Source organism: Vicugna pacos, chromosome 26, assembly GCF_048564905.1.
Source record: "Vicugna pacos chromosome 26, VicPac4, whole genome shotgun sequence".
Taxonomy (NCBI): domain Eukaryota; kingdom Metazoa; phylum Chordata; class Mammalia; order Artiodactyla; family Camelidae; genus Vicugna; species Vicugna pacos.
The window spans coordinates 22,912,536-22,927,927 of NC_133012.1; the positions used below are offsets into that span (position 1 = coordinate 22,912,536).

Below are 15,392 nucleotides of genomic sequence, written 5' to 3' on the forward strand. Positions count from 1 at the left end.
GTTTAAAGAACACTGAAGTAGCTGAGTAGATTGAAGAAGATGTCCACCTCAGAGCATGTACTCCCTTATGTAAATTGATACTGCGGTGAAATTTCGACACTGTTCCAAACCTCAGTCTGTAATGACAGACTGAGTTGTCATAACCATACGTTTGAGAGAAAAAGGGAACTTGGGCTTCCACTGAAAAAGCAATCTGTCCAAAATACATCTTCAAAATCAACAGAGCAGAATTAGATTTTCATTACACACTGATTCTTTTTAAAGTCTTTGATTAGCCTCATGAAAGATTCATTTTCAGGCACATCAGGTTCATTATTATTATGAGCAGTTTATATTTTTGTTGCTTTTCAAAAGAACAGTTAGTTGCACGGGTGAAGAATAATACTTGACATATGACAAGGGTACGTAATTTAAAAATCAAACAGGTACTTGAAAATGACAAATGCGTCCAAAAGCTAAAAATACCAAAGTGAAAAGGGTTGCAAAGATAATTAAATAGTTAATTGCTTTTTACCGTAATAGGCCCATGTATGCTATTTTGCTCAGGTTGATACTGAGATGAGTTTGTGTTATAAAATCTCATTCAAAACTAATAATTGATATTGATGGAAGAAGTAAAAGCTTAGAGTGTCTTTTTTTTCTTTTACTTTTTTGATATTTATGTCAATACATCTTTCATGAAGTACCTATTAGCTACCCGTATGAAGCTTGACTATGACATGACAACAAAATTACTTCTAATACAAGTGAAATAGGGTATCTAATTATGACCTTAGGAGGCTTGGAAAATAATGCTCTGTAAAATCCTTCATGAACATCTTAATTTTGCAATTAAAATAGAAAGGGTCAATATCACCTAATTTCTAAGTTTTTACATAATATGTGGAGACAGAAAATCAACTATTATTTGTTCTTACCATATAATTACAATTTTCTTAAAACAGCAGGTATGTACACATCTACTAATATTTGAAGAATTATTTCTATGTAGTTGGGAAAAAAGTGTTTAAAAAATGAGTTACTGAATTATTTTGTTTAAGAATTAAAATAAATTATGCAGTTAACGTGACTGCTTTTCCTGAATTCATTTATAAAGAATCTGATTGCTTCATTTCAGGGCTTTGAAGGACACACAGTTTTTGTACATCTGACAGTAATATCATCAATAGCTTTTCACATATTCAGAATGATCAACTGATAAATGATGTTGTGTTACACTGATTTTGTTCCAGTTGTTTGAACTAAGCAATTCTTACCATAGAAATATAGATTCCAAACTATTGTATCAGTTATAGAGTTTTAACACTTCATGCATCAGAACAGATCAGGGGAATGGTCATGTTCTGGTATATTCTAGCCTCCACTAATATAAATAGCTTGCCTTTTCCCACACCTTGACTTGCTGTTCATCACTAAAGAAATAATTTGCAGCAGTGGTCCTCTGATTCAAGAACAGGTCAGTAACAAGGGATTCCTTTGCTAAGCTTTGCCCTAATGCATACATTCTGAGAATCATATGTATGTACAATAAGGTGCATTATGAGAAGATCTGACAAATTCTATGTGTCTGCAAATCAAATCCTAGTCTTTAATCTCAGATTCAATTTTAAGTTAGGAATATAATTTTTACTGATGGCTTTTTAAAAATCAGCAATAATGATCATGGGACTGGTATTTTAAAACTACTTAAGAAGAAGTGCACTATTAAATGATTATGAAAATTTCTTATTATTCAAATGTCATATTTTTTGGAATGCCTCTCCTAGAGTTTTCACTTGACTAGCAATTACGAGGTTACACAAAGAAATGTAACATTGTGAAATAAATACAAAACATGTTGCATAAGAAGCTTTTCATATTCATCTAAATTAGTAATATATTATTTCTACTTTCTAAGTAGTAATCACTTTCTACATAAAATGTTTTCTTTTCTCAATATAATTTTGGCATTGAATTAATCAGAACATATACTCATAACTTGCATTCTTTTTAGAATATTAAAAAACAGTATTTTTTACAAAATGCCATTACTTCTGGACACTACTACAAGTCATTCTTTCAATTAAGAAAAGTAGAAATAACTGTATAACTATTAAGGTGATTTAAAGTATCAAATTTCATTTATAAAAAATTTCTCAGCCTTTCCTTAGAATGAAACATGTTCCGGCAAGAGTGCCTAAAGCAAAGTGAAATGTTTATTTCCTGAGTTTTATCTAAAATGTGGCCAGTTATTTAAAAATTTCTGAGTCATTAAATTTCCACTAAAGTCACATTTATGCACAAATTATTATTAATTACTCGGTCACTTTTCAAAATGTCTATAGTAAACGTGAATATTCTCTTTACAAGAGGCAGTGATTTGTTTGTAAATATTTGCATATATTTATATACATCTGAAGCTTCTATGTACGTATCTATGCATACTGAAACTTCACACTAGTAGGTAAGAACTTGATATAACCTCGGTCCATCCAAGGACATTTGTTTTTCAAAATATTCAGATTATTTTACCTACGTTTATAATAATGTATATATTGTAGCAAGATGCTTAACGTTATGATTGAGACTGGGTGAAAGCCCTTAGAAGTAAAGTTCCAAAAAAAAATTAAATAAAGAGGAAGTAGTGAAAATCAGAAAAGCATTCAAGAGGACTTAAACAAATAAAAGGCATGCGGGCTGCAGTAAAAATACAGATGTTTTAGTGGTGCAGTTTGAGCTGTGGCCAGAGGATCTCAACCAACATAACTGAATAAAAGTGAAATTAAGATTTTCCTCGCACCTTGGGCAGCCTCATTTGACATATTATAAACGGGCAGGCCAGATGGTGTTTGGGCAAACAATCAGGTTCAGCTGCAAACCTGTCCTCTGTAACAAACACACATGTAACAGAAAGCTGCTAAGCTTTCAAACTCTGCCTGAATAACGCTAGGAAGAGAACCAAAATGCACTGCCCTTCCATACGCCGATCTTATTATTGGACACAAAACACGTTACACGAAGCAACCTAAAATCTTGTGAATCATCTCCAATGTTTTCTAATTAGAGATTCAGGCGGTAAACATATAATTAACTCAATCTAGGGATTTATTTGAATGGGATACAGATGATTTTACTTCTTTTGTATTAATTGTCATAGTCACAGTGATTTGGGGCCACACAGCTTCAGTCAGGACAGCTTTAGCTATGAAAGTTTAAATGGAACCACACGTGGCAGATTCTGTTACATTACAGAGGTAAGGCTGCGTTCCATTTTCTGCAGGATTACAAAAAAAAAAAAAAAAAAGGAATAGAGCAGACACAGGAGCCAGAATGTGAATCCAAATCCTGAATCTGTTAATTAACCTTTGTATCCTTGGCACATTTACTTAAATTTTTGGTAGCTCAGTCTCTTCGTCTGCCAAACGGACAAACAGGAGCGGATGAACAGCATACCTGCAAATTGTGTATGTGTAAATTTGACCATGTTGATAATCATATTAAAACCAAATACTGTAATATAATTCCAGGGTCTTCACCTGCATTATCGGTGCTAAATGATCACGTATAGTGTTTTAATATTTTTAATATAGTGATTCTCAAACTGGGTTCGGTGGGCATTTGGAGTGGTTGTGAGTTCTCATGCTTGAGAAATACTGTTGTATATGACGACACGTGCATGAGACCAAGAGTTTATAACTGAAATAGGTAAAAACGTTTTTTTTAAATGTCACCATAAACTGTTTTTATGTTTTTTTTATTTTTATATCCTTTGAATCTTCAACAAGAAGAAATGCCCACATCTTGGTAGTGCTAGAATATTTCACCTGCTGGCACAAGACACTTTCTTATTTTGACTCAAATCATAAGCTTAGGCTAGAAAATCTTATACTTGCTTCACGAGAGCTCAGTTCTCCAAATAGCAGTTACTTTTTCAAAGTGTTTCACAGGGTTTGCAACAACTAACTGCAAATTTGTTCTTCAATTGAACAACTTTTCTATATCCTCTCTTCTTATGGGGTGGGATGTATAATTCATATCTTATAATGTGGTCTTACACTTTCATGTGCCTCGACTTCTAGATACTACAGTGATTAATTAGGACCACAAATAACTACTATTTCAAATAAATATCTATATAGCTGTTTCTGAAAAAGAGCTGCATTATACTGTAAGCATTTTACAATGGTCTACAGTGGTCTTAAATATTTTTTGAAAATATAGTATGTAAAGCTGTTTAGAATTATGTGCTATGGGATAAAGCATAACACCTCACATCTTACTGTTAGACATGTAGGTCTTTATGGACGTTAGTTAACTATAGATCATGTTGCATTTCTGTAAATACATCATTGTCTACTGTATATTTCATTGTGTTTTCCTTTTTCTTTTTAAATAGGATGGATTTCAACAGGTTTTTATCAATCAACAAGAAAAAAGTTGAGAGTTGAAACACATTGCTTGTATTCAATGATACATTATTTTAAATACTCTCTCTTTGACTATTATATTTAAATTAGATTAAACATGTTGATATCAAGAGAGAAGAAATGTATTGGAGAGAATAAAAATGGATTATAATTAATTCCTGACTTTCCCCCATTCTTGATTGAGAAGAACCTTGGGTTGAGAGAAATAATCTATATTAAACCCATTAAGATGTTAGATGGAGATTTAACACCAAGGAGGAAAAATAGACTGTGAAACTTATTCTAAGTATAGAACATACTTTATTAGTTATTATTAATACTTAATTACCAAGTGAGGATTTTTTAACGGACCATAAACTAATATTAGAGAAAGCCATGCTTTAATTATAAATTCAAATTTGACTAAGTTTCTTTACTTTTCTTTTTTGTTTTTACTTCCAAAAGCTGTAAGATTTTAATGACATAGTTAAATGAAAGTTGTGAGTTTCTTCATAACACAGGGAATACACAAACTCTGTATGTGAGATCTGTTAATTCTGTAACACGATCCTTCCATGACTGGAAGAATCCCCTAGTATTGTCATAGCAAAGTCAATGCGAGAGTGCACCATCTAGTGTTGACAGTGTGGAAATGCGGACACACGGGCCAGAGGCCGAGTACACAGAGGGGTATGTGTTGTATGTTTTTAATCCATCTAGTTTAATCATAGCCATATTTGTATTTATGTGAATATAGTCTAATTAACCTGAAAGGGGGGTGAACGAAAAAACACATATAATGTGTAATAAATATAATATAAATATAAATGCAGAATGACTCAGTACATATTATTTGAGGCAAGACTTTTTGGATACAAATTCCAGGTCCACCACTTGCTGGCTGTGTGAACTTATTATTTTTAAATCTCTTTGTCCATGTCTTCAAAGGTAAAACACAGTATGATAGGACCTATCACATGGGGTTCTTGCAAGGAATACAATAGCTAAATATGTATAAAGTACTTGGTAGGTCTGGTGTATGGCAAGTTCTCCAAACCATGTTTTAGAATAAATGTCATTTCAATAGATAGTTGTATAAGATAGCTGTAAATTTCATTGGATGCTACAGAATTCTGGTTGGGAAATGTTCACTTAGATTCTTTTCTAAACCTTATTTTAACTTAGGACAGAATGAGGACAAACTTTCTTGCCTCTTCAAAGTCACCAAACATCTTTGGTGACAGTTTTCAAGTTAGACTTTTACTAAAAATTCAGTGAGAAAGATAAACAACCTCTTGTTAAAACTTCATACTTGAATATTTCAAACATAATTCCTTAAATGATGTGTATTATGATATTAATTATTCATTGTTTCATTAATCTAAGTCATTTTTTTTAAAGCAAGAAATATTATCAACACTGTGGGTGGACTTTTTTAGAATCACTTCATGGTTAAGTAATATATTTAATATATATATGAAATATAATATATATATATGAGAAATATATATAAATAAGTTCCATAGAATATGCAGCTACTATATGCAAAAAGCTAAAAGGAAGTAATATTACCAAATTCATTTTGGATACTTCCCACTTTGTATAATTTACTCCCTATAAATTAATGGACACGGCACTATTTTTATACAAAAGGTTTTCATAGAATTAGGTTGTAAGACTATTGATCTGACTGTTGTCAAACAATTAATTCTCTGTGAGAGATATTTCTCTCAGTTCATCAGATTATATTTGTGGTTCTTAGCAATTATAGTCACAGCTGCCAAAATAGAAGCTGATTGCAGGGACCAAACAGATGATGTAAAGAAATAAGAGATGTCACGTGTCCTATCAAAAGGGACAGTGGCCACTGAGGCAAACCAGACAGTTTATGCCCCATCCAAAGTGTACACGCATACACACACATGCATGAATACTGTCTATAATACACAGATATGCACACGTTTAAAATTAAGGAGTTCTATATTATCCTGGGGGCATAGGGGGTAGGATCAACTCCCACCCTAAAGTCATTAAGATGCAGAGACTAATGTCCCCATGCGCTCACCAATGAGGAATGAATGGAATTTTATCTTTATTATTCAGACCTATGGGACTTCCCAGGAGGAACAAGAAAGGCACCAGCCAGTCCAAAGGACAAGAGGGAAGCAAGGTGGGTGGCTTGGACTTTTATTGTGCTTAGGAGGTAAGTCTGGGACAGAGGTTCACACAAACAACCTAGCATCCAGGTGGCCTGAAATGTCTGCTAGCGCCAAGGAAAGAGAAGCAGTCCAGATGTGGAAGAAGAGGGAAGGGGAGGGTGGGGACTGAAAGCTATCAATGGTCAAACATCAAAAATGCATGATTTCCTCTTTATTACATATAGTTTCTCTCAATTAAAAACAACAACAACAAAAAAACTAGAACAAAACAAAGTTGCATTACCGGAGCTGCTACACAGTAAAGAACAATTCACTGCTTTAGATGATTTGGCTTACAGTTTTTACACAAGTAGGCGGCAGAGTCACAGGAGCTGCCCCTGCACACCTCCTGAGCAAAGCAAGAGTAACACATGCTTGTAAGACCTGATGAAAAGAAAAAGCCTTGAAAAAAGTTTCCAAAGGCTGTCAGGAATGAAAACACTGAACAGCAAGTAGGCGGAGGTGTTGTAGGTCTGGAGAATGTTTTCTCTGTGTCCTATTAAGAGGGACAGTTCAGACAGAGATTAGCTCTAAAGAGTTGCAAATATCAGAATTCATCAGCAAGGGACAAATATGTGCATTATTGCTATATTTTGAGAAGGACAATCTGTTTTCATTACCTTTGTATATCATCCTGCTTTCACATAGCATGTAAGAATCTCTTGACTCTGCTTATGTAAAGAATTCTCTATAAACACACACACATACATATACAGATACATCTCTTAAAGTATCAGTGAAAGGAAAGGAAATATAGAATTAAAATTAAAAATTAATTTTTGCTCACTTTCTACAAAACATTCCTGAGTTCTAACTTTTATATATGACCTTCCATAATGTTCTTGTTTTTTAGCACCAATGCTATTATATCTTGTTAATGTCTGCAGTATTGCCATTCATATATTGGTAAGAATGAACCAGAATACTGTATTATAAATTATTATTTTTTTTAATTTTCTGTGTGTTATATTTTGACGTCTTAAACAACTTTTCTGACTCGGGAGAGACTGCCCCTCTTTGGGCTAGCTAAAGAGGGTAACATCTTGCCTAACAGCATGCCTTTCGTATGCAAACCAACCAATCCCAAGTTTAGACCTCCGACTACCTCCTTTTCTCATTCTCACACACCAAGCCCCTGCTCTAAGTCACCCCAGGGCCAGGTACCAGGAAAACTAGTGACCAACCTTGTAGCCCAGAGCCCTCTGGTGTCATTCAAACTATCCTACACTTTTCACACTGCCCTGTCTTTCCTTTTCTGCGGAGATCCCAGTGAAGGCTCTGGCTTAAACCTTCTGCTGTTTCTGGCCCTTTTGCCCCCTGATGGACACTAATGTCTTCCACTCTGGCACTGGGTGACAATGTAGTGATTCCCCTCCCTGGCACGTGGGCTCTAATAAACTTCTTCCTTCCCATTCTCATTCCCATTTCCCCCTGTGGCTGTACCTACTTTATCATACCTTGTTCAACATATTCAGTCTTAAACATTGCTCCACACATTTGTCCCTGGAATTCTAGTGCCCCAGCGATGTTAATCCCTGTCCACACAAGGGGGGTTCCTATTATCATTTCAGTGAGGGATCTGCTGATCTAATAATGTATCATTGAACTTATCAGACACTTTGATAGGGTGATTTTAATTCAAATTTCTAAGAAGTGAAAACAGAATTCATTGTTTTGCAAGTTTACTGTAACAAATATAATTAACTTCCAGCATCCAGGATTTTATTTCTATGGAAGGGAAGGTGAATCAGATAGTTTTGATTTTATTCATTTGTCATTGTGAAAACAATGTGATATAAATGATGGATGCCTAACGTTGTTTGACTTGAATACCAACTGAAGTTTTAATATGTCCTTATAGTTGTATTCACATTAGCCCAATTTCAAAAGGTTATTAAAAATCTTCATAGTGTGTCTTAGAAGATACAGGTATCCTAGTTTCCTTAAAAGTCCAAAAATAAAAGAGGGATGAAGTGGGTTTCTAAGATCACGGATCAGAAAATACTGATAACATCTGTAGTGGTATAAACCACAGGTGCCATTTACTCAGCACCAGTGTGGTATCCAACACTGATTACAGATGGATGGAATCAGCACCATTGCTCCGCATTACTGGGGAAAGATACTGGCAGTCAGTGATTGCACATGCAGGCTAGCTCTATGAGCACTACTGCATTTCTTTGTTCGAATGGATGCAGTGCTTGTCAAAGTCCGAGTACCCCACTCTCAGGAATTCTGCTCTAAGACTGAGTGGTCGAGACTTAGCACCTATCTTTAGAGTTCCAGTTCTCTGTATCCTGAGTTTACCATCTCTGTTTCCTGAAAGGTTCTGAGATTGTCTATCGTCTTTTACAACTCAGCATGCTTCTCGTTTCCCCTTCCTCTCATCTAATCTCAGAGATCCTGTGAGTGACAGGAGCCGATGATAAACTCACGCAGTCCAGCATCTTCCTGGTTTGGACTGAAACATTCACTCTCAAGAATTACACCCACCCGTCAGCGGCAGCATTGAGATCACAGTGTCCTAAGTCCCTCATTGCTTGAGAGGGTATTCTGAACGCCATTATCACTCCTGCTGAGTCCACGCTCACTCCTCAGAGCTAGCAACTTAATGGTTGAACACACTGATACAATGCTCTTTGTTCAGTTCACTGATGCTTTCTTTCATTTGTAGATTTCAATACCTTTGGACAAGATTTTCCCTACATTAAACCATAGTACTAGCCCCGCTATTATGGAGAGAACAAGTTACCTAACCTATAAAACAGTCTTGGGTTTAAACACACACACACACACACACACACAAAAACCCCACAGAATGTGCAGGCATTCTTTTATTTTTGGTTGGAGCTATACATTTCATACCAAACAGCGCAGGCAAGACGATGAAGATTTATGAGCCGTTGTTCAGTTTCCTTTAACTCACTCACCTCCCCCAAGCCTACAACTGCATGGGTAGGGACTCTTTCTTGTTTCTTGGGTATGCAGTGGACACGTCTTCCATATATGGAGTAGGTTGTCTTCCAAGATTCATCTCAGCCCTCCACATTGTGAAGGTGGTTTGGAAGAGATGGGTTTTGACAGGCCATCCTTGCCATGGTTGTTGCTTGAGAGGTGACCCAAGGCAAGGCACGCTTATGATTTGTGTTTGATGCTGTGAGAATTTCCTTTCTCTCACTGGGTGTCAACAGAGGATAATAATGATAATGATAACGATAATGATAATAATAATATCTCACATTTATGAAGCGCTTACTACACGCCAGATACCATGTACTCTTTCGTATCAGTTAGCTTCTTCAAATCTCGGAGTGCTTCTCTGAGACAGAGTTCTGTGCTTGCCTGGATGACCCACATGTGTGAACTGAACGACTCAGAGGGTAAATAAATGCACAAGGTCACACGAATACCCAGCGGCTGAGCTGGATTGTGACCCCAGGAAGTCTCAGGCTAACACTACGCTCATTTCCAATCTACTGTCACTGTTTTTCTCCATGTGAGAACCATAAAGGTAATAATCTTACTCAGAGAAGAAGCAAGCCGAGAAAATAAAAGATAAATGGAAGCTGAGCTGCAGTGCCTAAAGTCTGCTCCAGCTCTGAACGTTCCAGTTTCAAAAAGAAACACTCTTTATTGTCTAAACCAGTTTGAAGTAGATATTCCTGTTACTTGTAGCTAAAAGCATCTTACTCTACTAATCTGTGCCAGGAAAGTATAGTTACAAAGAGCAGATCTTAGTATGCTGATGTGGTGGAGCGAAAAAGGGAGAGCGCAGGGCTCTGATGGCATCTTTACCCTGGGTGGGCATCTGGTAATCCCTGTTACAGACTGACAGTTAGTGACTCTCATCTGCCTTCTTGCCCACTCTTCTGACGGAAGAGTGCAAAGTCACTGAGTGCGTGGCTTTCCCTCCACTTCCGTGAGGTAGGAGGAGATCAGTTCAAGGGAAGATAAGGAAGGACTTGTGCTTGACGTCATGGAAGCGGCCGTCTCTCCCTCTTTCTGCACATCAAGAAAAGAATTATGCTGCTGGCCATTTTTGTCTACGGGGAAAGATACCTGCAGTTGAAGTCACACTTGGAGACATGCAGAACCAAAAATTCTGAAAGGAAACAAAGGAGGAGGCTCCATTTAACTCTCCTACTTTAGACATTTTTGGTTACATGAGCCATTTCCCTCCCTTCACCATCTATGACATGGTCTTCTTTCTACGCACTCTTCTTTTTCTCGCCAGCATCATCTAGTTTAATTTGGTCCTTCTCCTCTCCTTTTGTGTTCCAAATATTTAGAAGCTTAGCCTCCTATGCAAGTTGTCATGGTGATGAGAAGTGAAGCTGTGCCTCTTGAGGATGGAGAAAGGGTCAAACAAGTGCTGACCACGATAGTCCACCATATTATCTAAAAACTATGGTCCCAGATTTAATTTTTCTATTTCTTTGAAATAAATTACTCCAAACCTTAGTGGGTTAAAGCAGCAGCCACTGATTACTTCTCCTCACATTGTGTGTTAACTGGGAGGCGTTCCTGCTGCACATTGTGATGCTGGCTAGGTCGCTCACGCAGATGCATTCAACTGGAATCCTGGCTCAGTTTTCCTCCATGGGACCACATTCCTCATGTGGAGTTTTAGCCTCCAGGACCTCTCCCTCCAGCATGATTTTCTACAGCATGAAACTGGTCCCATGGGGGCACATTTCAGGAAGGCAAGCCCCAGTGGGCAATGTTTATCAAGCCTCTGCTGAGACCGTTCTTGCCAACACGTAACAGCCAAGGCAAACGGCGCGGCCAAGCCCAAAGTCCACGCCAGGAACTCCACGAGGGTATGATGGAGTGGGTGGGGAGTCCACTGGGGGTCACCACCGTGACATCTACTGTAGATAATGAGACCTTGTACAGTTTCCATTAGCATCCCCGAACAGTTCTATCTAAAGCCAATCAATTCCTCTGACTTTGGTCACATCCCTGGCATCTCCCTTCAGTTGTCAGAGCTGCAGTATAATCAGTAGTCTTCATCACACAGAAGGGATGTGGGTGAGGGAACAGAGATAAAAGACCATTTGATCAGACCCCCCCTTTATCTGACTAGTTTGAGTATATTTCTTCCTTGCAACCCAAATACCCCTAAACACCACAAATGAAAATCTTACTTTTTGTAATGGAGATGAACGTTTTATTTGGCAGAATTTTAATTAGAATGCCTTACTGGTCCTGCTGTTTAAAAACGTGTTATTAATGATGCTCAGTAACATGCGAGGTGATTTCCCATGAGCTAGATCACCGGATTTTATCCTCAACTTTGTGTCACAGATACCTTTCTTTTTTCCCTCCTTTTACATTTGAGGAAATTGGGATTTGGCACATTTCATAACTCATCAATGTCACATGAGGAGGAAGTGGAAGAGCCAGTATTTGAAAGATGATTGCAAGTGCATTTTTCTAAAATTAAATGGCAGAAACCAGGTAATCTGACAGACACGTTTTGACTAAGATTCATTCATTACTAAAGCCTCACCCCACAAAGCCACAACCACCGGCCTCTGGATGCAAAGTGACGTGGCTTTGACATTCGCAGTTCCACTGGCCTGTGCGGACCGAAGCCTCCCGGCTGGCGGCACACCTGTGCCTTTGCTCTGACAGCTCCGTCTCTGTCCTCTTTCTAAGCATCCTCACTTCTGGAGGAAACAGCTCATCATTCCCTTTCTCGGGCTCCGTCAGCATGCCTTCACTTAACCTCAGAGTCCATTTGTCATGTGTTTCTCAGACAGGCCATGCCTTGTCACCCTAGCCAAAAGGAAGATTGTTTTATAAATGAGTTTGGCCCCTCTCAGGGAAAGTAGATTAAGGTCTGCTCTCTTGCATTTCTGAGTTACGCATCTTTAAGCCTAAAAATCAGTCAAGAAAGCAGGTCAGCAATGGGGCCAGGTGCACAGAACATGACTGGAAGCGCCCGGAGATCAAGGTGCGGGGTGCAAAGGCAGCGGGAAACAGGAAGTGAGATCAGAATAAAGGCCAATCCACATTCCAAAGTGCAAAACATCTCACTCAAAACCAGCACCTCCAGTCAAGGACAAAGAAGATGAGACGCAGACAGACTGAAGGGTCAAGGTTATAGACTCTGACGTCGAAGGCTGCAGTTAGATCACAAGCAGTTACGCGTGTATCTGACGTCTTACAGGTCCAAGAGTATTTTATTTTTAGCTTTGTTTCCTTAATTCCCTCAGGGTTAATAATTTGATACACCAATCATTGAATGAGAAATATTGCTTTAATAATTTGGTTGATGATCCGTACGTTTTTATCTTCTCACGAAAACCTGTACTCCTTTCTACTGTATTTCCACAAAAATCGCTGAATCAGTTGACTTTCATGACCAAAAACATGACAGGTCTATAGTGAGCACGTATTAATCTCAGCATTTACTTGTGAGCCTATAACATTTCATTTTCAAATACATAGTCACAGAGGGGAGAGAAGTGAATGATGTTTCTTACTGGTGTGAAGGAGCTAGAATGCAATCTCCTGTGTTTTATCTCTCAAGTGACTTTATAAAATGTACTTACACTTTTACTCCCAAATATAATTTTAACTATACAATCTGTTAAGAACATTTATATAAATGTTTCTCACCTTAAGGAGGCTCTGTATTTAGGATTCAAATCTCCATAAGTATCACCAAACAAATATGAGTCATCTTTATTCTTAATCCAATACTGTTTGTTTTAGGGGACTGGTTCTAAACAGAAGGATCTCTCCTAGGCGGTTAGATTAATCAGGATGCTATTCTGTATTGCCTAGAGCAGTGCGCTTAGTAATTGGGTACTCCGTCTTCCCCATCACAGTGACAGTGGATGGAATCAGTACACTTGCCATGAAGAAGTTTGTTTCTGCCTGAGCTCAGGGAAAATTTGACTACTTCTACCAGATTAGCATCCATTTGAAAATAAGTTATTCCTGTAATCATCAACAGAACCTAAAAGCCTGCTAGGCCTTCCTGAGGGAATTATTGCTGCAGTGAGAAGAAAGGGGAGGTCAGGGAGGGAGGGCTGGGGAGACATGCACAGGGAGGGGATGAGTGAGGAAGTCTTGGAGATGGCCTGCCTTCCTTTCCTGCCCAGGAGGGTGTACAGCAAGCATCATTCTGCTTATAAATTGGGAGACAGAACCAAATCATTACCTCCGTGTCGGCATATGGCTTAATGCTGCAGAATGGCGATGTAAAATGCTGACACGTTAATGTGCCACACAGGGCTATTGTGAGCGGAAAAGAAAACACCAGGGCACTTTGCATAGCTTTCGTAAAGCAGAGTATTTGCAGCTAATGAAAGTTTTAAGACAGAAGTTAACAGTTCAAGTGTGACTTTCATCATGATCGCTGCTGGGTGTAAAACTAACTGCCACTGTGTCCTGGAAAAGGCCATTTTATGTCCATGTCCCCATATGCATGTCTTGTCTAATACACACACACAGGTAGATATCTGCACATACATATGTTACACACTTAATTCATTTTCATTAATTATTAACAGTCATATTTCTATCACAGTCCTCTTTATACACTGCACAAAGAAAGAACAGACTTCTTTTCAGAGCTAGAAGTGTCAATGGCATAACCTCTCAGACTGTGAGTAATTTTGTCTTCTAAGATGCTAAGATTTTTTCTTCACAACTGCAGGCTCCTTTGCTGTCTCACCATTTCCCTCATTGTGCTACTTGCAAAATACCTAGAGGAAGAGAAAAGTGTCTTTGCTTCAGCTTTGTTTTTGTTTTTTTGTTTTCAGCTCCAGTTTTACCACCCTCTGTTCTCACCACAGAAATAAAAAGAAGGAAACAAAATAAAACACGGAAGTCATCTGTGCGAACCATAAGGTTTCATCTAACTCCTCCTCCAATCAGAAGTTTTCCTGCTCATCTGCTAATGTATAATTTAGGATAAATAATGAAGTACTTCTCTGTCACTAGTAATCCTTTTTTATGGGCTTTTTATTAATATCTATTACATAAGTAGAGAAGTATAGATTACTTTTCTATCACAGTCATTTCTATTTGAATTTTCAGGTGTAGCACCTTGTTCTAAAGGACCCTGATATTTATATGGTCTTGTCCTCCAAAAGGCATGGTACGCGCTCATCCTAAAAGAAAAGAGCTGGTCCTCTTAGACACTTCTTTTTCAGACCTTCCGAGTTCACATTCATGACTATTTAACTTATATAAACATAAAATGTTAAAATGATTAAATCGACTTAAGACGTTTTCATGAGCATCTTCTACTATGCCTGCTCCTTGCCTTCACTGGAACTCCTTTGAAGCGTATTTTCAGACACTATTGCAAATGCCTTTTCTTAAGAATTTTTTTGAACTAACGATTCTTCCCCAAAGAATACAAAAGAAAACTATGACTGGAATTTTGATCAATGGATCATTCTGTCTATCGTTCAGTATGCACAAAGTTCCCCTCTTAGTTTTGCTGAAATTAGGTAATTTCCTGTTTTATAATGATGGCTTTACAGAAGAAAGTAGGATCAGCTTTCCTCTCCAGCCAACAGCAACTGAAATTTATATATTAATTAGGACCTTTTACCATATGAATAGGTACATTTTTCTCTTTCTAACTTTGCATTTTAAACTCTCTGCCGACCAAATCTTTGCTCAAATGAACACCTCCTTTCTTTATTACAATAGAAGAACCGCGTCACTTGTAATGATGGTCCAGTTTGCCACAGGTGGTTACAGTCTTTCAAGCTACGTTCCTACAAATTCTTCAGCATTAGTTTTGTTATTTATTTGCTTGTTTCAGTCTGCGCATGTGATT

At 37.7% G+C, this 15,392-nt stretch overlaps 1 long non-coding RNA gene across 1 annotated transcript; it reads left to right on the plus strand.

Moving 5' to 3' along the window:
- Positions 1 to 12,619: 12,619 nt before the first annotated feature.
- LOC140689512 (uncharacterized) lies at positions 12,620 to 14,545 on the plus strand. The gene is made up of 2 exons (XR_012064548.1): positions 12,620 to 12,758; positions 14,362 to 14,545. It is a non-coding gene; the product is annotated as an uncharacterized lncRNA (long non-coding RNA).
- Positions 14,546 to 15,392: the final 847 nt, after the last annotated feature.